Source organism: Coregonus lavaretus, assembly GCF_964263955.1.
Source record: "Coregonus lavaretus genome assembly, chromosome: 8".
Taxonomy (NCBI): domain Eukaryota; kingdom Metazoa; phylum Chordata; class Actinopteri; order Salmoniformes; family Salmonidae; genus Coregonus; species Coregonus lavaretus.
In genome coordinates, this window is record NC_139995.1 from 43,129,691 (window position 1) to 43,157,203 (window position 27,513).

The window sequence follows — 27,513 nt, forward strand, 5'->3', positions numbered from 1 at the left end:
CTTTTGCAAGCCACTGTGTGTCATCATATAGCTGACCCCTATTGGGCCCGTGACCAGAGTTAGCCCGCTGGTTGTGGGTTGTGCTGAGCAGTAGATTCCCAGGGCTAAACCACTCTGACAAGACATGGCTGATTGAATCAGTGTGAGCAGCAGAGACATTCAGCCAGAGGGTGAAGGGTTAATTATGGGGGTAATGTGATGCTGTTTGTAAGACGTGTTTATTGTTGCTGTTTCCTACCCATAGGCTTGATTGGCAGGTCAGAACCGCCTTCATCAAAGACTTGTTCTGTGTGTTATTATGGTCTGCTGGGAGGTTGTCTGGTTGAGCTGGATCACTTCCTGTAGGAGGAGAGACCCCTGACCGCTCAGCTACTTAACTATCAGGGGCGTCTCAGAGTGGTAACTGATTTTAGGGCCAGTTATGCCTTTTTAGATCACAATGAATAAAACTACATGGACAGGGGAGACCTCATCCTAGATCAGCATTCCTATTCTGAGCCGCTTGTTTAATATGGCCTCAGATACTGTACCATACAGGCTGAAGTACACTACATGACCAAAAGTATGTGGACACCTGCTCATCAAACATCTCATTCCAAAATCATGGGCATTAATATGGAGGTTTTTACCCCCTTTGCTGCTATAACAGCCTCTACTCTTCTGGGAAGAGATGTTGGAACATTGCTGCGGGGACTTGCTTCCATTCAGCCACAAGAGCATTAGGGAGGTCGGGCATTGAGGTTGGGCGATTAGGCCTGGCTCGCAGTCGGCGTTCCAATTAATCCCAAAGGTGTTCGATGGGGTTGAGGTCAGGGCTCTGTGCAGGCCAGTCAAGTTCTTACACACCGATCTCTTAAAAAAAATTCTCTATGGACCTCGCTTTGTGCACGGGGGCATTGTCGTGCTGAAACAGGAAAGGGCCTTCCCAAAACTGTTGCCGCAAAGTTGGAAGCACAGAATCATCTAGAATGTCATTGTATGCTCTAGCGTTAAGATGTACCTTTAGCGTTAAGATTTCCCTTCACTGGGACTAAGGGGCCTAGCCCGAACCATGAAAAACAGCCCAGATCATTATTTCTCCACCACCAAACTTTATAGTTGGCGCTATGCATTGGGACAGGTAGCGTTCTCGGACTGCCAGATGGTAAAATTCATCACTCCAGAGAATGCGTTTCCACTGTTCCAGAGACCAATGGCAGCGAGCTTTACACCACTCCAGCCGACGTTTGGCATTGCACATGGTGATCTTAGGCTTGTGTGCGGCTGCTCAGCCATAGAAACCCATTTCATGAAGCTCCCGACTAACAGTTATTGTGCTGACATTGCTTCCAGAGGCAGTTTGGAACTCGGTAGTGAGTGTTGCAACCGAGGACAGGATATTTTTACGCGCTACGCGCTTCAGCACTCGGCGGTCCCATTCTGTGAGCTTGTATGGCCTACCATTTCGCGGCTGAGCTGTTGTTGCTCCTAGACGTTTCCATTTCACAAAAACAGCACTTACAGTTGACCGGGGAAACTCTAGCAGGGCAGAAATTTGACGAACTATGACGGTGCCACGTTGAAAGTCACGGAGCTCTTCAGTACGGGCCATTCTACTGCCAATGTTTGTCTATGGAGATTGCATGGCTGTGTGCTCCATTTTATACACCTGTCAGCAACGGGTGTGGCTGAAATAGCCGAATCCACTAATTTGAAGGGGTGTCCACATACTTTTGTATATAAAGTGAGGGGGAAAAAGTATTTGATCCCCTGCTGATTTTGTACGTTTGCCCACTGACAAAGACATGATCAGTCTATAATTTTAATGGTAGGTTTATTTGAACAGTCAGAGACAGAATAACAACAAAAAAATCCAGAAAAAACGCATGTCAAAAATGTTATAAATTGATTTGCAATTTAATGAGGGAAGTAAGTATTTGACCCCTCTGCAAAACATGACTTAGTACTTGGTGGCAAAACCCTTGCTGGCAATCACAGAGGTCAGATGTTTCTTGTAGTTGGCCACCAGGGTTGCACACATCTCAGGAGGGATTTTGTTCCACTCCTCTTTGCAGATCTTCTCCAAGTCATTAAGGTTTCGAGGCAGACGTTTGGCAACTCGAACATTCAGCTCCCTCCACAGATTTTCTATGGGATTAAGGTCTGGAGACTGGCTAGGCCACTCCAGGACCTTAATGTGCTTCTTCTTGAGCCACTCCTTTGTTGCTTTGGCCGTGTGTTTTGGGTCATTGCCATGCTGGAATACCCATCCACGACCCATTTTCAATGCCCTGGCTGTGGGAAGGAGGTTCTCACCCAAGATTTGACGGTACATGGCCCCGTCCATCGTCCCTTTGATGCGGTGAAGTTGTCTGTCCCCTTAGCAGAAAAACACCCCCAAAGCATAATGTTTCTACCTCCATGTTTGACGGTGGGGATGGTGTTCTTGGGGTCATAGGCAGCATTCCTCCTCCTCCAAACACGGCGAGTTGAGTTGATGCCCAAGAGCTCGATTTTGGTCTCAACTGACCACAACACTTTCACCCAGTTCCCCTCTGAATCATTCAGATGTTCATTGGCAAACTTCAGACTTTGGAATCACTCAGAGAAGATTAATCACATGATATCTAAGAACTCATCGACATCATGTCCTCACGTTGAGAGTAGAAAATGTCCACTGCTCGCTCTCTTTCTGTCTGTCTGTCTGTCTCTCTGTATCTGTCTGTCTGTCTCTCCACTTCCCTCTCTCCCTTCATCCCCCTCTCTCTCTCTAGAAAGTGGCCCTCCTTGGTTCTGCTGTTCATTCCAGGATTGAAATTAGTTCCACACCGTAGCCCTAATGACTTCATAGATCATTTATCTATTCCATTTACTAATCAAGGGACAGCTGTAGCACTGTCCTCCGCTCAAGAAATTACTATTTTTAATGAAGGAAGCAAAATTGTGTTTTTAGTGGACAGAAGGGTTGGGGGAAAAAAGTAATACTGAAGTAAGGAGTGAATACACTCCTTTTTAGATGCTCAAACACATAATGAGAAGCTGGTGAATTTCAGTGGAAAACAAGGTTTTCTGATGGTTGTTTTGTAAGAAAATGGGCCTCTTAAGCCTGGCTTCTATCTCATATCCCTGTTTTGTCGTTTGAGTGAATAGCTGTTGTGGGTTTTGGACTTGTCATAACGCTCCTATTTAGAGCATGCATTCACTTTCTTTCACCAGACAACAATGGGATGCTCCACTCAAATTTCTTATCTTGGATTCGTAGAAACTGATTTGTTCTCTAGTTCATTCTGTTTCCCTCACAGACTAAGTTCTACTCCAGTCCTTTGTAATGTTGGCTGCGTGAGTAAGTGTTCCATCCTCCAATGGTTTCTCTGGTAATGACATCACTCTCTGGCCTCAGCCAGAGTGCATGTTACAGGTTATAGCTTTATCAATCTGTACTGCTTCTATGCACAATACTGTAGCAGAACACTTCCTTATTTTATATGGTTGGCTAAATATCTAAGAAATACAACATGTGCATCCCAAATGGCACCCTGTTCCCTATATTGTGCTCTACACTCTTAGAAAAAGGGTTCTTCAGTTGTCCCCTTTTTGGTTTCAGGTAGAACCCTTTTTGGTTGCAGGTAGAACTCTTTTGGGTTTCATGTAGAACCCTCTGTGGAAAGGGTTCTACATACAACCCAAAATAGTTCTACCTGGAACCAAAAAGGGTTATTCAAAGGGTTCTCCATTGGGGACAGCCGAAGAACCCTTTTAGGATCTAGATGTGTACTATTGACATAAATTCTCTACATAGATATAGTAGTGAGTAGTCTATGTAAGCTCTCAAGATCAGGCTGGCTCACAAGGTTTCCATAGTAGTGTACTAAATTATATAGTGAAATACGGTGCCATTTGGGATGCAACCAATGTTTTTCAGACAGAACATGTCTGATGCAGTAGCACTGAGTCATCATATCAGCCAGGATAAATGTGGTTGTTCATTTCCTAGAGCTAGATCCAGTTGTTTTATCTCTATGGTTCATTACATTTTTTACATTTTTACATTTTTAGTCATTTAGCAGACGCTCTTATCCAGAGCGACTTACAGTTAGTGAATACATATTTTTTTTATACTGCCCCCCCCTTGGGAATCGAACCCACAACCCTGGCGTTGCAAACGCCATGCTCTATCAACTGAGCTACATCCCTGCCGGCCATTCCCTCCCCTACCCTGGACGACGCTGGGCCAATTGTGCGCCGCCCATGAGTCTCCCGGTCGCGGCCGGCTGCGACAGAGCCTGGATTCGAACCAGGATCTAGTGGCACAGTTAGCACTGCGATGCAGTGCCTTAGACCACTGCGCCACTCTGTGGTGCAGGCTCTTAGTGGTGTGTTAGTGGAGGAGGGAATATGAGCATTAACCTCCACCTTAACAACACTTTACCACCCCCATTAACATTAACACTCACCTGAACTACTATACAGAGAGGAGATGCACTTTGCCCATCCTCCCCACCCACTACACACACACACACATAAACACACAATCCTCTTCTCACAACCAGCAGCTAATGATGCACAATCACTCTCTCAGCATTGCCATAAAAGTGTAGTTCTATCTGACTGCTCTGCTCTGCTGTGTTCCAGTGTTGTGCTGGTTGCTCCAGAGACACTTTTGCTAATGTTTACTGATGAACCAGTCTGCTGCTGGGCCTGCCTGCCTGGCTGCCTGCCTGGCTGCCTGCCTGGCTGCCTGCCTGGCTGCCTGCCTGGCTGCCTGCCTGGCTGCCTGCCTGGCTGCCTGCCTGGCTGCCTGCCTGGCTGCCTGCCTGCCTGGCTGCCTGCCTGGCTGCCTGCCTGCTTCTAGAGGGCAAACACTGATTGTCCTTTCTTTTTTTTGGGAAAACACAAAGCAATACTTCTGCTGCTGCTGTTTTGCAGTCCCACCTAGGTCTATGAGATAGGAATAGCAAAATCTAATCAAATCAAATTGTATTGGTCGCATACACATATTTAGCAGATGTTATTGCGGGTGTAGGGAAATGCTTGTGTTCCTAGCTCCAACAGTGCAGTAATATCTAACAATACACAACAATACACGCAAATCTAAAAAGTAAAAGAATGGAATTAAGAAGTATATAAATATTAGGACGAGCAATGTCTGAGTCCGGAGTATAAATATGTATGTATGCATGTGGGATGGGATGTACAGACATTATGGACAGTATGTGGATAGAATATATAGTATATCTGTAGAATACTTAGGATATAATAGTGTTTATATATACAGCAATAGTTGAATAGGATAGCAATGACTAGAATACTGTTTTACCCATTTCATATGTATATACTGTATGTAAACATTATTAAAGTGACCAGTGTTCCATGTCTATGTACATAGGGCAGCAGCCTCTAAGGTGCAGGGTTGAGTAACCGGGTGGTAGCTGTCTAGTGACAGTGACTAAGTTCAGAGCAGGGTACTGGGTGAAGGCCGGCTAGTGATGGCTATTTAACAGTCTGATGGCCTTGAAATAGAAGCTGTTTTTCATTCTCTCGGCCCCAGCTTTGATGCCCCTGTACTGACCTCACCTTCTGGATGATAGCGGGGTGAACAGGCCGTGGCTCGGGTGGTTGATGACCTTGATCATCTTTTTGGCCTTCCTGTGACATCGGGTGCTGTAGGTGTCCTGGAGGGTAGGCAGTGTGCCCCCGGTGATGCGTTGGGCAGACGCACCACCCTCTGGAGAGCCCTACGGTTGCGGGCGGTGCAGTTGCTTTACCAGGGTATCGAGCATGGGCACTCTATAACAACTTACGTAGGAAAGGCTTAAACAGAATTAGAACATTACACGTCATTATTTTCAGCAAAAGGGAGAATATTACGACAATCCAGCAAAGTAAAGAAACAACTGGAAGGTATTATTACTTAGGAGATTAGCTTAGTTAAATGTGTGTGAACACGGCTTAGTTCTCCTGTGGAGGCTGTTCGAATGGTGTGACGTATGTGACACAGTCAGAGGAGCGAGTCATTGCTATGCCTCGAGCCAACGGCCCAGCCTCATTGGCCCAGGATTTCCCTGTTCAGTGGGTGTGGTGGAATGAAGTAGCTGCTCAGCCATGCTGCCAGCCCACATGGCAGGAACAGAGCCAGGTTAGAGCAATACACTAGACTGCCTTTAAGATGATACACAAAGCAGGAAAACCAGAAGGGTGTCACCTCATGTCTTTTTGAGTGCAGTAGTGGTGAGATATACTGAGAATAAATGATGATGATTAGACTAGGCTTAGTTTGACGTTCTTAGTCTCTGATGTTTGTGGTATAGGGAGATTAGTTGTTTTGGGTTGTTTTTGAGTAGATCACTCATTGTGACATTGGATAGGTACGTTGGATAGGTACATTGGAAAAGGGGGCATAATTAGGCTAGATTAGTGTGTGTGTGTGTGTGTGTGTGTGTGTGTGTGTGTGTGTGTGTGTGTGTGTGTGTGTGTGTGTGTGTGTGTCAGAGTAAATATCTCTGGTCTCTAGGCTACTCTAAATGAATGTGGAATGGACAGACCACATGATAGACGATCACTGCATTATCCCTCCACTGGAGACAGTCACTTAGACAGGCAGCCAAATCAAATCAAATTTTATTTGTCACATGCGCCGAATACAACACCGTGAAATGCTTACTTACAAGCCCTTTACCAACGATGCAGTTCAAGAAATAGAGTTAAGAAAATATTTACTAAATAAACTAAAGTACAAATTAAAAAGTAACACAATAAAATAACAATAACGAGGCTATATACAGGGGGTACTGGTACCGAGTCAATGTGCGGGGGTACAGGTTAGTCGAGGTAGTTTGTACATGTAGGTAGGGGTAAAGTGGGGTGGGGGGGGGTGTCGTTAATGTATATTGTCCATATTGGTCCATCTTGGTTAGGTTGGCGATATATTCTGGTGTCATGGACAAATTAAACAAGCACACTGTTATTTTTCTGCATACACCCGTAGGGTGGTTTTGTTCAACACTTTGGGCTAGAGCTGGGACGATAAACCGAAAAGGATCTTCATTGATCATACCGATCACTTATCAAAAGCATTTTGCTGATATTGTTCATTACGATCAGTAGTCTATACTTGAGAAATGTGAAGTTTGAAATGAAATAAGTTTGCTAATATGGGTGTTTGTTAATGGGACAATTGATTGGTACAACCATCACACTAGTAGTAGTAGTTTAAATTATATATTTTTATGTGGTGCACAGTTATAAACTTATCGTTCTATTTATCGTTGTCGCATCAATTCAGCCAATTTATCACAATGTGGATTTTGTCCATATCGCCCAGCTTTACTTTGGGCTCTATTTAAATGTGTCTTTTTGCAATTTAGGAAAGATTCATGGAAAAGGAGCCTTCCATTCAACACTTGGCACACATGGCAAAGGCATTACAGAGAATTCTATGATGGAGTCAATAGATATAATTGACTTAAGAAGAAATTCAGAAGTAGGCTAATGTTGCAACGTTGTTAGTGAATGAATGCATTGTTTTGACTCTTTCAAGTTCTTAGTTTGGGGAAATACAGTTTAGCCTAGTACAAACCAGTGTGTGCCCTGTGTTAGATGTGGATTCTTTGATTGGTTAGACCGGGCTTTGTGATTACCAGCTCTGTTGCTGGGTCAACCAGCAGATTATTATAGTAGACAATGTGTCATAGAGGAGACATGGGCCTTAACATTTGCCCCAGAGGTTCCGTTCAGCTCATTCTGCTCCATCCCTTTTGGCTCTTAGAGCAGAAGACTTCCTGGAGAATCTGGGCATTATGACGTGTCCTTCGTTATTTAGCTCTGTTAGCTTTCAGAGAGTAAATTAGTGGTTTTTTATGGCACTTTAAGAGGAAATGATTTCCATAGTGTACCACAATGGAATATACTGTGTGTGTGTGTGAGCTTGCATTCGGGTTAAAGTTTGATGTCAGCCTGTTTGCGTGTGAAAGCTTTTAGAAACAAGTGGCGTAAGTAACCATGGAAAAACATGCATTTTCACTCTGAAAGCCAATTTATGATTGATCCAGCCATGCAGTCCAGAGGCTCCGGACGGAGGGTGTGACGCAATTGCGGCACCTCGAGAGGCTTGCGGAGGCCAAATTGAGCTCCGTACGGCGATGCCGTGCGCCTCCCAAATTCTGTAACAATGCGGACGGCTCCGTATAGCTCCTCATTGACATGATTGGTTGACGGTAGGTGGGGGCGGTACATCCTGAAAAAACACAAACTGACTTCCTTGAGGGGGATAGAAAGATGCTGGATTGGCGCACATTCAACAAATATTATTTAACAAAGTGGACATTTGTCAAATCCGTCATGATTGATGTATTGTAACAGGCCCACAATGTGGTTACTAAAATCCAATTTGGATATACACTACATGACCAAAAGTATATGGACACCTGCTCGTCGAACATTTCATTCCAAAATCATGGGCATTAATATGGAGTTGGCCTCCCCTTTGCTGCTATAACAGCCTCCACTATTCTTGGAAGGCTTTCCACTAGATGTTGGAACATTGCTGCGGGGACTTGCTTCCATTCAGCCACGAGCATTAGTGAGGTCAGGCACTGATGTTGGCCAATTAGGCATATCTCGCAGTCGGCATTCCGATTCATACCAAATGTGTTCGATGGGGTTGAGGTCAGAGCTCTGTGCTGGCCAGTCAAGTTCTTCCACACCGATCTCGACAAACCATTTCTGTATGGACCTCGCTTTGTGCATGGGGGCATTGTCATGCTGAAACAGGAAAGGGCCTCCCCCAAACTGTTGCCACAAAGTTGGAAGCAAAGAATCGTCTAGAATGTCATTGTATGCTGTAGCATTAAGATTTCTCTTCGCTGGAGCTAAGGGCCCTAGCCCGAACCATGAAAAACAGCCACAGGCCATTATTTATCCTCCACCAAACTTTGGAGGCACTTTGGCACTATGCATTGGGGCAGGTAGCGTTCTCCTGGCATCTGCCAAACCCAGATTTATCCATCAAACTGCCAGATGGTGAAGCGTGATTCATCACTCCAGAAAACGCGTTTCCACTGCTCCAGAGTCCAATGGCAGTGAGCTTTACACCACTCCAGCCGACGCTTGGCATTGCGCATGGTGATCTTAGGCTTGTGTGCGGCTGCTCAGCCATGGAAACCCATTTCATGAAGCTCCCGACGAACAGTTATTGTGCTGACATTGCTTCCAGAGGCAGTTTGGAACTCGGTAGTGAGTGTTGCAACCGAGGACAGACGATTTTTACTCGCTTCAGGACTCGGCGGTCCCATTCTGTGAGCTTGTGTGGCCTACCACTTCGCGGCTTAGCCATTGTTGCTCCTAGACATTTCCACTTCACAATAACAGCACTTACAGTTGACCAGGGCAGCTCTAGCAGGGCAGAAACTTCACAAGCTGACTTGTTGGAAAGGTGGCATCCTATGACGGTGCCACGTTGAAAGTCACTTAGATCTTCAGTACTGGAGATTGCATGGCTGTGTGCTCGATTTTATACTCCTGACAGCAATGGGTGTGGCTGAAATAGCCGAATCCACTAATTTGAAGGGGTGTCCACATACTTTTGTATATACAGTGTATTTGGCTGTTTTCGCTGGATAACATTTATAAGTTGACCCTTTTCAGGTTTAGAAAAAGTGACTGCTAAATGCTAATTCCCCTTTGTATAAGCTGGTAGCATAGCTAGCATACAGAAATCGGTGGTGTTAGTCAGTAATTGTAATGCAGTTGATTTAATGACCATGACATGAACATCTGTTGGGGTTGACATCCATACAAGCTTTATACTCTGATTTTTACCTCAACATAGTGTGAAATACACACATAAACAATATCCTAAATGTAGGCCCATTTTGCTGGGGGGCAATGGGGAGATTTGGGATGGAGATGGAGGTGGGAAAACGGTGCAGCCTTTTTACTTCATGCTATCTTGGCTGAGCTCATATTTCAAGCACCGGGAAACTGACTCCAACATCTCAGAAGAGGTAAGGTCTTGTATTTTTGTTTAGCCAGTTGCTTGTAATTAGCTGGATGGCTATAGAGATTAGCCCTGAATCACTACGAGTGGTGCGGTGCAGACCAATTTATTGGATGCGTATGACACAGCTCCCCGAAGCGCAAGAAGTATGAATGCTCTCTGTCATCTTTTAACCTCCCTCCCCATATCTACCTCTTTCCCTGTTCCTGTCCCTACAATCCAAAAACCCTTGCTGTTGTATGTACTGTATACAAAGTTTGAGATAGTGGTAAGGTTGAAATATTATGGTAAGATAGTGGTAAGGTTGAAGCATATGTAAAGTTCAGTCAGTCGTGACTACACCTTTCAATGTATACCCTCACCATAAGGTGCCAGCTTTTAAATGTCCATCATTCTCAACCAACAAGATCAGAAACTGCATATGTATTCTCCCCAGCTCTCAGGCTCGCATATGCAGTGGTTGGTTGATTATTAGGAATACAATAACACACACACATTCCCTCAGCTAGATTCACACAAGCAGACCAGGCATACTGTTCATCAGACCAGCTACTATGTTCTCTACTGGGACATTGCATACATTCAGTCTGAAGTAGAAGTACAGATTACTATGCCCTCTACAGGGACATTTTTATATATATATACACTGCTCAAAAAAATAAAGGGAACACTTAAACAACACAATGTAACTCCAAGTCAATCACACTTCTGTGAAATCAAACTGTCCACTTAGGAAGCAACACTGATTGACAATAAATGTCACATGCTGTTGTGCAAATGGAATAGGCAACAGGTGGAAATTATAGGCAATTAGCAAGACACCCCCAATAAAGAAGTGGTTATGCAGGTGGTGACCACAGACCACTTCTCAGTTCCTATGCTTCCTGGCTGATGTTTTGGTCACTTTTGAATGCTGGCGGTGCTTTCACTCTAGTGGTAGCATGAGACTGAGTCTACAACCCACACAAGTGGCTCAGGTAGTGCAGCTCATCCAGGATGGCACATCAATGCGAGCTGTGGCAAGAAGGTTTGCTGTGTCTGTCAGCGTAGTGTCCAGAGCATGGAGGCGCTACCAGGAGACAGGCCAGTACATCAGGAGACGTGGAGGAGGCCGTAGGAGGGCAACAACCCAGCAGCAGGACCGCTACCTCCGCCTTTGTGCAAGGAGGAGCAGGAGGAGCACTGCCAGAGCCCTGCAAAATGACCTCCAGCAGGCCACAAATGTGCATGTGTCTGCTCAAACGGTCAGAAACAGACTCCATGAGGGTGGTATGAGGGCCCGACATCCACAGGTGGGGGTTGTGCTTACAGCCCAACACCGTGCAGGACGTTTGGCATTTGCCAGAGAACACCAAGATTGGCAAATTCGCCACTGGCGCCCTGTGCTCTTCACAGATGAAAGCAGGTTCACACTGAGCACGTGACAGAGTCTGGAGACGCCGTGGAGAACGTTCTGCTGCCTGCAACATCCTCCAGCATGACCGGTTTGGCAGGGGTCAGTCATGGTGTGGGGTGGCATTTATTTTGGGGGCCGCACAGCCCTCCATGTGCTCGCCAGAGGTAGCCTGACTGCCATTAGGTACCGAGATGAGATCCTCAGACCCCTTGTGAGACCATATGCTGGTGCGGTTGGCCCTGGGTTCCTCCTAATGCAAGACAATGCTAGACCTCAGCAGTTCCTGCAAGAGGAAGGCATTGATGCTATGGACTGGCCCGCCCGTTCCCCAGACCTGAATCCAATTGAGCACATCTGGGACATCATGTCTTGCTCCATCCACCAACGCCACGTTGCACCACAGACTGTCCAGTAGTTGGCGGATGCTTTAGTCCAGGTCTGGGAGGAGATCCCTCAGGAGACCATCCGCCACCTCATCAGGAGCATGCCCAGGCGTTGTAGGGAGTCCCTACACCCAAACGAGGGCATTGCGTTCATTCACCTCTGGCCTGATGGCTCCCCTACCTCTGCGGAAGCACAGTTCCCGCTCAGCCCAGTCAAAACTGTTCGCTGCTCTGGCACCCCAATGGTGGAACAAGCTCCCTCACGACGCCAGGACAGCGGAGTCACTCACCACCTTCCGGAGACATTTGAAACCCCACCTCTTTAAGGAATACCTGGGATAGGATAAAGTAATCCTTCTACCCCCCTCTTACTCCACCCAAAAAAAAAAAAAAAAAAACATTGTAAAGTGGTTATCCCACTGGTTATAAGGTGAATGCACCAATTTGTAAGTCGCTCTGGATAAGAGCGTCTGCTAAATGACGTAAATGTAAATGTATACAGGCACGTGGAGGCCACACACACTACTGAGCCTCATTTTGACTTGTTTTAAGGACATTACATCAAAGTTGGATCAGCCTGTAGTGTGGTTTTCCACTTTAATTTTGAGGGTGACTCCAAATCCAGACCTCCATGGGTTGATAAATTTGATTTCCATTGATCATTTTTGTGTGATTTTGTTGTCAGCACATTCAACTATGTAAAGAAAAAAGTATTTAATAAGATTATTTCATTCATTCAGATCTAGGATGTGTTGTTTAAGTGTTCCCTTTATTTTTTTGAGCAGTGTGTGTATGTGTGTGTGTATATATATATATAGTTACGGGTAGTCCCAGCGGGAATTGAAAACCACGATGCTGACGTTGCAAGTGCCATGTTCTACCAACTGAGCCACACAGGAAAACATGTATTACATTAGGATTCTCAGGGGAACAGAAACTTAGTCTCACCACCACAATTATCAAAGTGTTACTTTCTGTTCATCTGGAGATGGATGAAGCACATTAAGTAAATTCCACTTCAGTATCAGTCTTGTAGATCAGAGATGTGAATGTTTTCCTCTAATCCCCTGAAAGCTGATGTTAGGGAGTTGAGTCATACAGGGAGGTAGCTCTCTGGAAGTTTACTTGTTTCTTATCAACCACACTACAGTACCATTTCTAGTATTGTGAGTCATTGGCTGTTAATTATTCAAGTACATTTCTAATGATGTGATTCAAGTATGGCTCTGTTGGTAGATCATGGCACTTGCAACATCAGGATTGTGGGTTCGATTCCCACGGGGGACCAGTACGAAAAATGTATGCACTCACTACTGTAAGTCGCTCTGGAGAAGAGTGTCTGCTAAATTACTAGGATAAAATGGTGAGACAGAGAGGAAGAGAGACGGATGGAGAGAGAAATGGGAATGTATGAGGTGAAAAAAATAAGCGATGGAGAGAGAATGACAGATAGTAAAGGAGCGAGAAATGGAAAGAGGTGGAGAGCGAGAGTGGAAGCAAGGGAGGGATAGAGAGTTTTTAATTTATTTATTGTCTATTTTACTTGCTTTGTCAATGTAAACATACGTTCCCATGCCAATAAAGCCCATTTGAATTGAATTGAATTGAATTTAATTGAGAGGGAGAGGGAAACTTGGCCTCACTCCATGAGAGCTGTGTTCAGGAACCACAAGACGTCTGTGGTCCCTCAGAGAGAGAGAGAGAGATAGCAAAACAACATACATGATGGGAAAGGTGACTCCTCCAGAGAATGTGTCCTGTTAAAGGTGGACTTACTGTGTCTGATTATGATCCGGATTTTCTCTATCGGTCACACTCTCTCTCTCTACCAATCTGTATAAACAGTAGGGGTTTTTCTTGCTTTATTACCTGAGTAATGATCAAAATAGCTTTAATAGCTTCACAGATGGTCTCAGTTCAACTCCCTTTACCTGCTATTTTACCCATTAACTCACAAGTGTGATTGTCATCTATTTGTTGTTTTTATTTTTCTCCTGTCAGGTCATTTGCATTCTCTCTTTCTTTCTCTCTCTCTCTGCCTGTCTTAACTGGCAGCCATCCCATGGTTCTTTGAGAGAGGTCGTATTAACGCTCCTCTTCCGTCGCCATCACAACAGACTCCCACTCCCAGCATGCCTTGCAAAGCTCCTGTTATCAGTCAACTTGATACCCATCGCCCCGGTAAGGGGCACTCGGGCGTGATTGTGGAATTCCGCAAGTCTGGATGAGTGATTCAGAGAAGCCTGGGTCCGCCAGTAGCAAAGCAGGACAGAGAGGAGCCGGAAGGGGGTGATCTGATTTGGCTCCCTATAGTATTCCCCTGAAGTGGGCGGTCTCAGTGGGTGGGATTTATCCTCAAGGCGAGCAGTGAAAGAGGGGTGCATCTCAAAAGTCCAAAGTGATTTCCTTAGTCTTACAGTATACACCTTAAAAGTCAGTGAAGTTGCACGATACATGGTGCACAAGCACAACAATATGGTCGCCATTGGTTTCAGACTTGGCTCGGAGAAGAGATTTGGAGAGATAAAAAGAAGCACAATGAGAGGAAAGTGTTGTGTATGTCTGTACAGATACCTTAGGGAAGACAGTGTTGTGTATGTCTGTACAGATAGCTTAGGGAAGACAGTGTTGTGTATGTCTGTACAGATAGCTTAGGGAAGACAGTGTTGGGTATGTCTGTACAGATAGCTTAGGGAAGACAGTGTTGTGTATGTCTGTACAGATACCTTAGGGAAGACAGTGTTGGGTATGTCTGTACAGATAGCTTAGGGAAGACAGTGTTGTGTATGTCTGTACAGATACCTTAGGGAAGACAGTGTTGGGTATGTCTGTACAGATAGCTTAGGGAAGACAGTGTTGTGTATGTCTGTACAGATACCTTAGGGAAGACAGTGTTGTGTATGTCTGTACAGATAGCTTAGGGAAGACAGTGTTGGGTATGTCTGTACAGATAGCTTAGGGAAGACCGTGTTGGGTATGTCTGTACAGATAGCTTAGGGAAGACAGTGTTGTGAATGTCTGTACAGATACCTTAGGGAAGACAGTGTTGTGTATGTCTGTACAGATAGCTTAGGGAAGACAGTGTTGTCTTTTGTCCTGGAGAAGCCTTTGATTTTCAGTTATTCTTCCGGATGCTCTTGGACTAATTCCCAATCTAGTAAAAGTGTCGGAGCGCACACAAATCCCTCCGCTGCCTCTGCAGTAAAAGCCGGCACAGACCATTAACAGTAAAACAGTGACACACTTGCGTTGGGCAGGAGAAACAGGGGGATCCCCCCCCCCCCCATATCTATCCTTATTACTGTTCCGGTTTTATCGCCTTTAACACTGTGCTGAGTTGACAGGAGAGATAGGGGAATGGGGCTGAAGAATGAGAGAGAAAAAGAGGGATAGAGAGTGAGAGGGAGAGAAATGATGGAGAGGAGAAAGAGAGAAGGGGAGGGAAAGAAGGGAGATTGTGTGGGGAAAATATGGATGACAGAGTGATAGAGGGAGAGGGAATGATTGAGAGGTGGAGGCAGGGAGATAGAGCAAGAGGGAGTGAGGGAAGATTAAGAGAAGGAATATCAGGCTTCACAGGCCAGTTGGCACAGAGGGAATATGATCAAAACCCCAGGACTCTGCTGACTTCTAAAACCTCCCTCCATAATCCCACCACTCAGAGAGAGACAGAGAGAAAAGAACAAAGGACACAGTGAAGGCAGAGAGCAATAGCCAAAGAAAGAATATGTGGTTGCTTAGTAGAAAGAGAGAGAGAGTGAAAGAGACTGAAAAAGTAGAGCAATAAAGAGAAAGAAAAGCAAGAAGCAGAGTATTGCTTCAGCTGCGAGAGAAATGGAGAGGCTAGAAAGATTGGGAGAAAAGGGGAGAAGCGAGGGAGAGAGGACAGAGGGAGAAAGATGGCAAATTAGGGAGTGAGGGAGGGGTGGGTGGGAGCGACTGGTTAGCTGTATGTCCTGAAGAGCTGTCATATACAGTGGGGGAAAAAAGTATTTAGTCAGCCACCAATTGTGCAAGTTCTCCCACGTAAAAAGATGAGAGAGGCCTGTAATTTTCATCATAGGTACACGTCAACTATGACAGACAAAATGAGAAAAGAAAATCCAGAAAATCACATTGTAGGATTTGTAATGAATTTATTTGCAAATTATGGTGGAAAATAAGTATTTGGTCAATAACAAAAGTTTCTCAATACTTTGTTATATACCCTTTGTTGGCAATGACACAGGTCAAACTTTTTCTGTAAGTTTGGAGTGTGACTGTTTGAGGTTGTGGACAGGTGTCTTTTAAACTGATAACAAGTTCAAACAGGTGCCATTAATACAGGTAACGAGTGGAGGACAGAGGAGCCTCTTAAAGAATAAGTTACAGGTCTGTGAGAGCCAGAAATCTTGCTTGTTTGTAGGTGACCAAATACTTATTTTCCACCATAATTTGCAAATAAATTCATTAAAAATCCTACAATGTGATTTTCTGGATTTTTTTTTCTCAATTTGTCTGTCAAAGTTGACGTGTACATATTATGAAAATTACAGGCCTCTCATCTTTTTAAGTGGGAGAACTTGCACAATTGGTGGCTGACTAAATACTTTTTTCCCCCACTGTATAGCAGCACATTGATGACGTCAGAGTGATCAACATGAAGAAAGAGAGAGAAGAGAGTGATAAGACAGAAGGACAAGGTCAGACTGAGAAAGAGAGGTGAGGAGGAGAGAGAAGAAGATGGAGAAAGAAAAAATGAGGGATAGAGAAAAGGGTGGAGAAAGAGAATGTACAGTTGAAGTCGGAAGTTTACATACACTTAGGTTGGAGTCATTAAAACTCCACAAATTTCATGTTAACAAACTATAGTTTTGGCAAGTCGGTTAGGACATCTATGTTGTGCATGACACAAGTAATTTTTCCAACAATTGTTTACAGACAGATTATTTCACTTATAATTCACTGTATCACAATTCCAGTGGGTCAGAAGTTTACATACACTAAGTTGACTGTGCCTTTAAACAGCTTGGAAAATTCCAGTCAATTTGAGTCAATTGGAGGTGTACCTATGGATATATTTCTCAGTGCCTCTTTGCTTGACATCATGTGAAAATCAAAAGAAATCAGCCAAGACCTCAGAAAAACAATTGTAGACCTCCACAAGTCTGGTTCATCCTTGGGAGCAATTTCCAAACGCTTGAAGGTACCACGTTCATCTGTACAAACAATAGTACGCAAGTATAAACACCATGGGACCACGCAGCTGTCATACCGCTCAGGAAGGAGACGCGTTCTGTCTCCTTGAGATTAAGATACTTTGGTGCGAAAAGTGCAAATCAATCCCAGAACAACAGCAAAGGACCTTGTGAAGATGCTGGAGGAAACAGGTACAAAAGTATCTATATCCACAGCAAAATGAGTCCTATATCGACATAACCTGAAAGGCCGCTCAGCAAGGAAGAAGCCACTGCTCCAAAACCGCCATAAAAAAGCCAGACTACGGTTTGCAACTGCACATGGGGACAAAGATCGTACTTTTTGGAGAAATGTCCTCTGGTCTGATGAAACAAAAATAGAACAGTTTGGCCATAATGACCATCGTTATGTTTGGAGGAAAAAGGGGGTGGCTTGCAAGCCGAAGAACACCATCCCAACCGTGAAGCACTGGGGTGGCAGCATCATGCTGTGGGGGTGCTTTGCTGCAGGAGGGACTGGTGCACTTCACAAAATAGATGGCATCATGACGAAGGAAAATTATGTGGGTATATTGAAGCAACATCTCAAGACATCAGTCAGGAAGTTAAAGCTTGGTCGCAAATGGGTCTTCCAAATGGACAATGACCCCAAGCATACTTCCAAAGTTGTGGCAAAATGGCTTAAGGACAACAAAGTCAAGGTATTGCAGTGGCCATCACAAAGCCCTGACCTCAATCCTATAGAAAATGTGTGGGCAGAACTGAAAAAGCGTGTGTGAGCAAGGAGGCCTACAAACCTGACTCAGTTACACCAGATCTGTCAGGAGGAATGGGCCACAATTCACCCAACTTATTGTGGGAAGCTTGTGGAAGGCTACCTGAAACGTTTGACCCAAGTTAAACAATTTAAAGGCAATGCTACCAAATGCTAATTGAGTGTACAGTGGGGAAAAAAAGTATTTAGTCAGCCACCAATTGTGCAAGTTCTCCCACTTAAAAAGATGAGAGAGGCCTGTAATTTTCATCATAGGTACACGTCAACTATGACAGACAAATTGAGAAAAAAATATCAAGAAAATCACATTGTAGGTTTTTTAATGAATTTATTTGCAAATTATGGTGGAAAATAAGTATTTGGTCACCTACAAACAAGCAAGATTTCTGGCTCTCACAGACCTGTAACAACTTCTTTAAGAGGCTCCTCTGTCCTCCACTCGTTACCTTTATGAATGGCACCTGTTTGAACTTGTTATCAGTATAAAAGACACCTGTCCACAACCTCAAACAGTCACACTCCAAACTCCACTATGGCCAAGACCAAAGAGCTGTCAAAGGACACCAGAAACAACATTGTAGACCTGCACCAGGCTGGGAAGACTGAATCTGCAATAGGTAAGCAGCTTGGTTTGAAGAAATCAACTGTGGGAGCAATTATTAGGAAATGGAAGACATACAAGACCACTGATAATCTCCCTCAATATGGGGCTCCACGCAAGATCTCACCCCGTGGGGTCAAAATGATCACAAGAACGGTGAGCAAAAATCCCAGAACCACACGGGGAGACCTAGTGAATGACCTGCAGAGAGCTGGGACCAAAGTAACAAAGCCTACCATCAGTAACACACTACGCCGCCAGGGACTCAAATCCTGCAGTGCCAGACGTGTCTCCCTGCTTAAGCCAGTACATGTCCAGGCCCGTCTGAAGTTTGCTAGAGTGCATTTGGATGATCCAGAAGAAGATTGGGAGAATGTCATATGGTCAGATGAAACCAAAATATAACTTTTTGGTAAAAACTCAACTCGTCGTGTTTGGAGGACAAAGAATGCTGAGTTGCATCCAAAGAACACCATACCTACTGTGAAGCATGGGGGTGGAAACATAATGCTTTGGGGCTGTTTTTCTACAAAGGGACCAGGACGACTGATCCGTGTAAAGGAAAGAATGAATGGGGCCATGTATCGTGAGATTTTGAGTGAAAACCTCCTTCCATCAGCAAGGGCATTGAAGATGAAACGTGGCTGGGTCTTTCAGCATACCTTCTCCAGATCCTTTAGGTTTCGGGGCTGTCGCTGGGCAATACGGACTTTCAGCTCCCTCCAAAGATTTTCTTTTGGGTTCAGGTCTGGAGACTGGCTAGGCCACTCCAGAACCTTGAGATGCTTCTTTCGGAGCCACTCCTTAGTTGCCCTGGCTGTGTGTTTCGGGTCGTTCTCATGCTGGAAGACCCAGCCACGACCCATCTTCAATGCTCTTGCTGAAGGAAGGAGGTTGTTGGCCAAGATCTCGCGATACATGGCCCCATCCATCCTCCCCTCAATCTGGTGCAGTCGTCCTGTCCCCTTTGCAGAAAAGCATCCCCAAAGAATGATGTTTCCACCTCCATGCTTCACGGTTGGGATGGTGTTCTTGGGGTTGTACTCATCCTTCTTCTTCCTCCAAACATTGCGAGTGGTGTTTAGACCAAAAAGCTATATTTTTGTCTCATCAGACCACATGACCTTCTCCCATTCCTCCTCTGGATCATCCAGATGGTCATTGGCAAACTTCAGACGGGCCTGGACATGCGCTGGCTTGAGCAGGGGGACCTTGCGTGCGCTGCAGGATTTTAATCCATGACGGCGTAGTGTGTTGCTAATGGTTTTCTTTGAGACTGTGGTCCCAGCTCTCTTCAGGTCATTGACCAGGTCCTGCCGTGTAGTTCTGGGCTGATCCCTCACCTTCCTCATGATCATTGATGCCCCACGAGGTGAGATCTTGCATGGAGCCCCAGACCGAGGGTGATTGACCGTCATCTTGAACTTCTTCCATTTTCTAATAATTGCGCCAACAGTTGTTGCCTTCTCACCAAGCTGCTTGCCTATTGTCCTGTAGCCCATCCCAGCCTTGTGCAGGTCTACAATTTTATCCCTGATGTCCTTACACAGCTCTCTGGTCTTGGCCATTGTGGAGAGGTTGAAGTCTGTTTGATTGAGTGTGTGGACAGGTGTCTTTTATACAGGTAACGAGTTCAAACAGGTGCAGTTAATACAGGTAATGAGTGGAGAACAGGAGGGCTTCTTAAAGAAAAACTAACCGGTCTGTGAGAGCCGGAATTCTTACTGGTTGGTAGGTGATCAAATACTTATGTCATGCAATAAAATGCAAATTAATTACTTAAAAATCATACAATGTGATTTTCTGGATTTTTGTTTTAGATTCCGTCTCTCACAGTTGAAGTGTACCTATGATAAAAATTACAGACCTCTACATGCTTTGTAAGTAGGAAAACCTGCAAAATCGGCAGTGTATCAAATACTTGTTCTCCCCACTGTATGTATAGGTATATGTATATACCATTTTTTCCCCCCTCTTCTGAAGCCAGGGAAAGTCTGACAATGTCATCGCTTTACATTCAGAGTGCAGTCCTCTGCAAATCTGCTGCCACTAAGTGTCAAGAGAAAGCATGTGTTCACACAAAATGCAACGTGAGCAACTGAAAAAATATCTACACAGTAACCCGTGTACTCAGCATGTGGCCATGCTGCATGAGAAGTACTTTCTGCTTTGATTTATGTTTTAGGCTACTCACAGAAATGCATGTAATCTCCTACCAGTGATATTTTTTTCTCCATTTGAAATTTGTTTCACTCACAGAGATACATTATCCCAAATAATATCCCGTTAATACATTACTGCACATGGCATTATTTCTTCATAAATGAGAGATTCCCCCCCCCCCCAACCTGGCATTCCAAGAGCATAATGTGTTTGTCTTAGTCCAACCTGGAAAGTCCAGACTGTGCAAGTATACTTTGGATCCAACCTGGCAACCTTGGACTATAAAAAGTACAAAGTAGCCTATGCCTACCTGGCAGAATGATTATTTGCATCAATCCAGCGGGCATCATTTGTTTTGCAAACTCCCTCCCATGTGCTCTACAGAGAATCTGCTAACCAAACAACAGTGCTGGTAGGTGCCTGCTCAGTTGAATTAAAGGGTAACTACACTCTAAATTTCTTAGATTTTCCCAGACCTTAGGTAGTCTCCTTATGTGGTTAAGTATTGTTGTGGACTTAGAACATCCAATTTTGTTTTCTGTAAATAAAACAAAGTGTGATTTTTGAGAGCGAAAACCTAAAAGAAACTTGGAAAATGTTTTGGTATCGAGTGTTGTGATACTAAACCTGGTATCGGTATCAAAGTAAAAATTCTGGTATAGTGACAAAACTACCTCAGCCTTAGAAAGTGTTATATGCCAACCTGGCATCCTCAGACTATAAATGGTGATTTTCTACCCAACCTGGCAATCTCAAACTATAGATAGTGATCGTGACCGAACCTGGCAACCTCAGACTATAACATTTTGACCTAACCTGTCAACCTTTGACTATAAAGGGTCATTTTGACCCAACCTGGCAATCCAAGACTATAAAAGGAGATTTTCCAACCTGGCAACCTCAGATTATAAAAGGGGATTTTTCACCCAGCCTGGCACCCCGTTGCTCTGTCATGTTTGTCTGATGATGTGTTCAGACGACACCCCTGAATTCCCAGACACCTCATCATCCTTCGCTTCAATTGCCCACGGAAACTTCTCCTGGATTATTACAGAAACAGATTTTGCCTTTCTCTAAGCAGTAGGAAGCAGATTATTCAGTCAACCTTTTATCTGTTCTTGATTATGGGGATATTATTTATTAAAGTGCAGCTGATACTACTCTTAAACCTTTGGATTCCCTTCGTTTTGTTACAGGTGACAGTTTTGATACTCATCACTGCATCCTGTATCAAAAGGTTGGCTAAAGACCCGTAGATCTCTACATTACTCCCTTTTGCTTACAAGGCCCTACTTCATAAACTTCCGTCTTATCTAACTTTGCTGTTGAAGTATAGACACTTGAGTTGCCAAACCCGTTCACAGGATTGGTTAACTTTTTAGGTTCCTAGGGTCTCCACCAAGCTAGGTAAATGTGCTTTTAGTTAAATGCACAGTATTGCTGGAACAAAACTGATGTTCTGGTGCCATTCGGGCAATTTAAAGTATTAATTGGGGACTCCCTCTGCTCCTGTATTACTGCCCACGGAAACAGAGGGATGAAAAAGTGACACAATGTAAAAGCCCCCCGTGTAGCTCAGTTGGTAGAGCATGGCGCTTGCAACGCCAGGTTTGTGGGTTCATTTCCCACGGGGGGCCAGTATGAAAATGTATGCACTCACTAACTGTAAGTTGCTCTGGATAAGAGCGTCTGCTAAATGACTTAAAATGTAACTGGAAGGCCACACTAACAGAACAGGACTCTGGGCAGACAGCCAGTCCAAAGAGAATGCTCTGTCACTTCTTATAGCTCTCCAGACTAGACAGAAAGCGCTTGGCAGTGGTGTTTTGTTTTGGGTCTTTTTTCTCCTTCCTTTATTTGACCACTGAGGGGAGGTTGAGAGGATAGGCGAACTACTGTATATGTCTGTAGTTAAAGGGTAAAGGGTCCAGTACTCTGTTGTTAAAGGGTAAAGGGTCCAATACTCTGTTGTTAAAGGGTAAAGGGTCCAATACTCTGTTGTTAAAGGGTCCAGTACTCTGTTGTTAAAGGGTCCAGTACTCTGTTGTTAAAGGGTATTGTACTCTGCCTCCCACCGGTCTCAGCTTGTGGTCATTAAGGCCAGGATCAGACCAAACCGCCTGGCCTGAAACAAGTAATGTTAGAGGTTGCAACCAAATGACTCATCTTCTCTCTTTCCTCTTCTCTCTCCTCTCTCTCTTTTCTCTTTCTTCTCCCTCCCTCCATCTCTCAACTCCATTTCCCCTTCTCCTTCTCTCTCGGTTTCTTGATTCTCCCTCTTTCTTTCCCCTCTCATACCCTTCTTCTCGCGCTTCTCTACTCACCCCCTCACAAGAAAAACAAGGTGAGATGACTTTTGCCCTGTCGTGCTCACCTCGGTCATCATGAGTGGCGCAGTGGTCTAAGGCACTGCATCGCAGTGCTAACTGTGCCACTAGAGATCCTGGTTCGAATCCAGGCTCTGTCGCAACCGGCCGCGACCGGGAGACTCATGGGCGGCGCACAATTGGCCCAGTGTCGTCCAGGGTAGGGGAGGGAATGGCCGGCAGGGATGTAGCTCAGTTGATAGAGCATGGCGTTTGCAACACCAGGGTTGTGGGTTCGATTCCCACGGGGGGCCAGTATAAAAAAAATATGTATTCACTAACTGTAAGTCGCTCTGGATAAGAGCGTCTGCTAAATGACTAAAATGTAAAATGTAAATGAAGTGCTTCGAGAGGCTGGTCATGTCCCACATCAAGGCCAGCATGCCAGGCACACTGGACCCACTGCCATTTCCATCGCTATTCACACGGCCATAACACATCTGGAAAAGAGGAACACCTATGTGAGAATGCTGTTCATTGACTACAGTTCAGCATTCAACACTATTGTTCCCACCAAGCTCCGAGCCCTTGGTCTGGACACCTCCCTCTGCAACTGGATCTTGGACTTCCTGACGGGCAGACCACAGGCTGTGAGAATAGACAACAACACCACCTCTACACTGATTCTTAACACAGGGGCCCCTCGTGGGTTTTGCATGACACAAAGGGGCTTTGCAAGACTCCATCAACAAGGTTGCTGACAACACCACGGTTGTAGGCCTGATAACCAACAACGACGAGTCAGCCTATAATGGAGGAGGCAAGTGAACTGACATTGTGGTGTCACGACAACAACTTCTCCCTCAACGTCAGCAAAACAAAAGAGTTGATTGTTCTCTTCAGGAAGCAGAGGAGTTTTAAGTTCCTCGGCAACCACATCACTGAGGACCAACAACACCACCGCTCTTGTCAAGAGGGCACAAAAACACCTCTACTTCCTAAGGCGGCTGAAAAATGTGGCATTCCGCCCGGGTCCTCTCCAAATACTACCGTTGCACCATCGAGAGCGTCCTGACTGGTTGCATCACGGCCTGGTACGGGAATTGCTCCATGCACGACCACAAGGCCCTCCAGCGGGTGGTGAAGATGACCCATGCTTCCACCCATCCAGGACATCTACTCGAAACAGTGCCTGAGGAAGGCACGCAGCAACATCAAGGACCCTACACACTCCAGCCACGAGCTGTTCTCTCCCTTACCGTCGGGCAGACGGTATCGGCGCATGAGGTCTGATACCAACAGGCTCGGAGACAGGTTCTATCTACAAGCCATCAGACTGCTGAACACTTGAACTGGACTGACCACCTGCTCTGATTCTCTGCACTTAGCACACATGCACTCACTCATGCACACACCCACACAGACATACACACAAACACACATATACAGTGGGGAGAACAAGTATTTGATACACTGCCGATTTTGCAGGTTTTCCTATTTACAAAGCATGTAGAGGTCTGTAATTTTTATCATGGGTACACTTCAACTGTGAGAGACGGAATCTAAAACAAAAATCCAGAAAATCACATTGTATGATTTTTAAGTAATTAATTTGTATTTTATTGCATGACATAAGTATTTGATACATCAGAAAAGCAGAACTTAATATTTGGTACAGAAACCTTTGTTTGCAATTACAGAGATCATTCGTTTTCTGTAGGTCTTGACCAGGTTTGCACACACTGCAGCAGGGATTTTGGCCCACTCCTCCATACAGACCTTCTCCAGATCCTCCAGGTTTCGGGGCTGTCGCTGGGCAATACGGACTTTCAGCTCCCTCCAAAGATTTTCTATTGGGTTCAGGTCTGGAGACTGGCTAGGCCACTCCAGGACCTTGAGATGCTTCTTACGGAGCCACTCCTTAGTTGCCTTGGCTGTGTGTTTCGGGTCGTTGTCATGCTGGAAGACCCAGCCTCGACCCATCTTCAATGCTCTTACTGAGGGAAGGAGGTTGTTGGCCAAGATCTCGTGATACATGGCCCCATCCATCCTCCCCTCAATACGGTGCAGTCGTCCTGTCCCCTTTGCAGAAAAGCATCCCCAAAGAATGATGTTTCCACCTCCATGCTTCACGGTTGGGTTGGTGTTCTTGGGGTTGTACTCATCCTTCTTCTTCCTCCAAACACGGCGAGTGGAGTTTAGACCAATAAGCTATATTTTTGTCTCATCAGACCACATGACCTTCTCCCATTCCTCCTCTGGATCATCCAGATGGTCATTGGCAAACTTCAGACGGGCCTGGACATGCGCTGGCTTGAGCAGGGGGACCTTGCGTGCGCTGCAGGATTTTAATCCATGACGGCGTAGTGTGTTACTAATAGTTTTCTTTGAGACTATGGACCCAGCTCTCTTCAGGTCATTGACCAGGTCCTGCCGTGTAGTTCTGGGCTGATCCCTCACCTTCCTCATGATCATTGATGCCCCACGAGGTGAGATCTTGCATGGAGCCCCAGACCGAAGGTGATTGACCGTCATCTTGAACTTCTTCCATTTTCTAATAATTGCGCCATCAGTTGTTGCCTTCTCACCAAGCTGCTTGCCTATTGTCCTGTAGCCCATCCCAGCCTTGTGCAGGTCTACAATTCTATCCCTGATGTCCTTACACAGCTCTCTGGTCTTGGCCATTGTGGAGAGGTTGGAGTCTGTTTGATTGAGTGTGTGGATAGGTGTCTTTTATACAGGTAACGAGTTCAAACAGGTGCAGTTAATACAGGTAATGAGTGGAAAACAGGAGGGCTTCTTAAAGAAAAACTAACAGGTCTGTGAGAGCCGTAATTCTTACTGGTTGGTAGGTGATCAAATACTTATGTCATGCAGTAAAATGCAAATTAATTACTTAAAAATCATACAATGTGATTTTCTGGATTTTTGTTTTAGATTCCATCTCTCACAGTTGAAGTGTAGCTATGATAAAAATTACAGACCTCTACATGCTTTGTAAGTAGGAAAACCTGCAAAATCGTCAGTGTATCAAATACTTGTTCTCCCCACTGTACATTCATGCTACACACACATCACAACTGTTGCTACCAGACTCTTATTATACTGCTAAATTTAAACACTTGCCCCCATCCCCCCTTCCCCAATACACATGTAAATATTGCCCTAGAAATTGTGCCTTCATGTATTATACTTATGCTAAAATGTTTATTCTATTCTACTGCCATTTACTTTATGTTCTTATTCTTATGTTTTATTATTTCTTATTGTTGTTGTATATTAGTATTTAAAGAATTGGAATACACCAGGTGCTACAGCTACTAGCATAGCTTGCTATCCTAGTTGTGGATCTACTCATACACCATCTAGCATTCCGTAGCTAGCCACCTCAGGACAAAATCTATTCAGATACAACTGAAGTTGCAACTGTTAACATAGCACACTATCTCAGCATTGTATGTCTCTTATACACCTCACCAGTTACACACAGCAGTTACCCATAGCAGTCCACATATCTCAGTATTGGATCAATTGTAATACATCCTGAGCTACATAGATGAGATTGATACAACAAGGACATAGTGTAAAGCTGCTGAGTTAAAGATTCAATGAAAGAGAGAGAGTGGTTAAATCCTGGACCACTATGGGAATGACTAGACTAGAGCAGGGTTTCCCAAACTCTGTCCTGGGACCCCCTGGGTGTACGTTTTGGTTTTTGCCCTACCACTACGCAACTGATTCAAATAACCATCTCATAATCAAGCTTGATGATTTGAATCAGCTGTGACTGGTAGTAGGATACATGTATATACATACTTATGGTAATATACTAATGGTAATATATACATGTAAACAGAAGTTATAGTGACCAGTAGATAAATAGATCCATTAGATACTAATGGTAATGGCAATCAATAATCAATGAACAGCAGCATAGGGGTGGTATTAAATCAAATCCAAAATCATTTTAGCATCAGCGTAGGTGAGGGTGTGTGTATGTATGGGTGTAAGTGTGTGGCGTCAGTAATGAGTGTGTGAGTGACAGGGAAGGTGTGTGCGTCTGAGTGGGTAGAGACCTGTGGATGGGCACAGAGTCAGTGTAGATAGTCTGTGGGGGAGGGACAGCAGTAGTTAGACATTTAACATTTGGAACACATCAAATAAGTTAAACAGCCTTGTGATCCTTTCAAACGCTTCATGGCTTCTCATTGACTGACCTCTTTGTGTTTTCTGCTGTTTTCTAGATTTATTTGCAACAATTATGAAATTATGGAAGATTTCCATGAGGTGATGATATATTACTTGGAATCTATGAAAGAGATGTTTATCTTAATAAGGAAATACCAGTTGATCTAAAGGTTTGATGTGAAGAAAAATACACAAGGGATATTATGTTTTTCGGACCTGTGTTTTGTTTCGTCCAACTGAAAGTCAAAGCCTTTGGCAGTAGTTGTCTAGCAGATTGTGTCCACAGCGGGAGGCTGACATGGGGTGTGGATGGGTGTGTTTGAACGGCCACCTCTGCTTGTTTCTATTTGGCATGGCAGCATTTTAGAGTCAGTTTAGACTTTTGGACCAAGGCAAATACAGCAACCTGTAGAATCCCCTAAAGACTTCTAACCCTGATAGTTTGTCAAATGTTTTCATACCTATATAGTGGCATTGTGTCAAGCTGAATGTATATATTCAACATAATCTATTGTTTGATCTTGTTGTATGCATTTATGTGATAACTGTTC

General features: G+C 44.6%; 1 protein-coding gene across 1 annotated transcript in view; it reads left to right on the forward strand.

The window, feature by feature from the left end:
- LOC311133504 (plasma membrane calcium-transporting ATPase 1-like) overlaps positions 1-27,513 on the forward strand; it is a 182,613-nt gene that overhangs the window by 80,848 nt on the left and 74,252 nt on the right. The gene's annotated exons all lie outside the window — the stretch shown is intronic.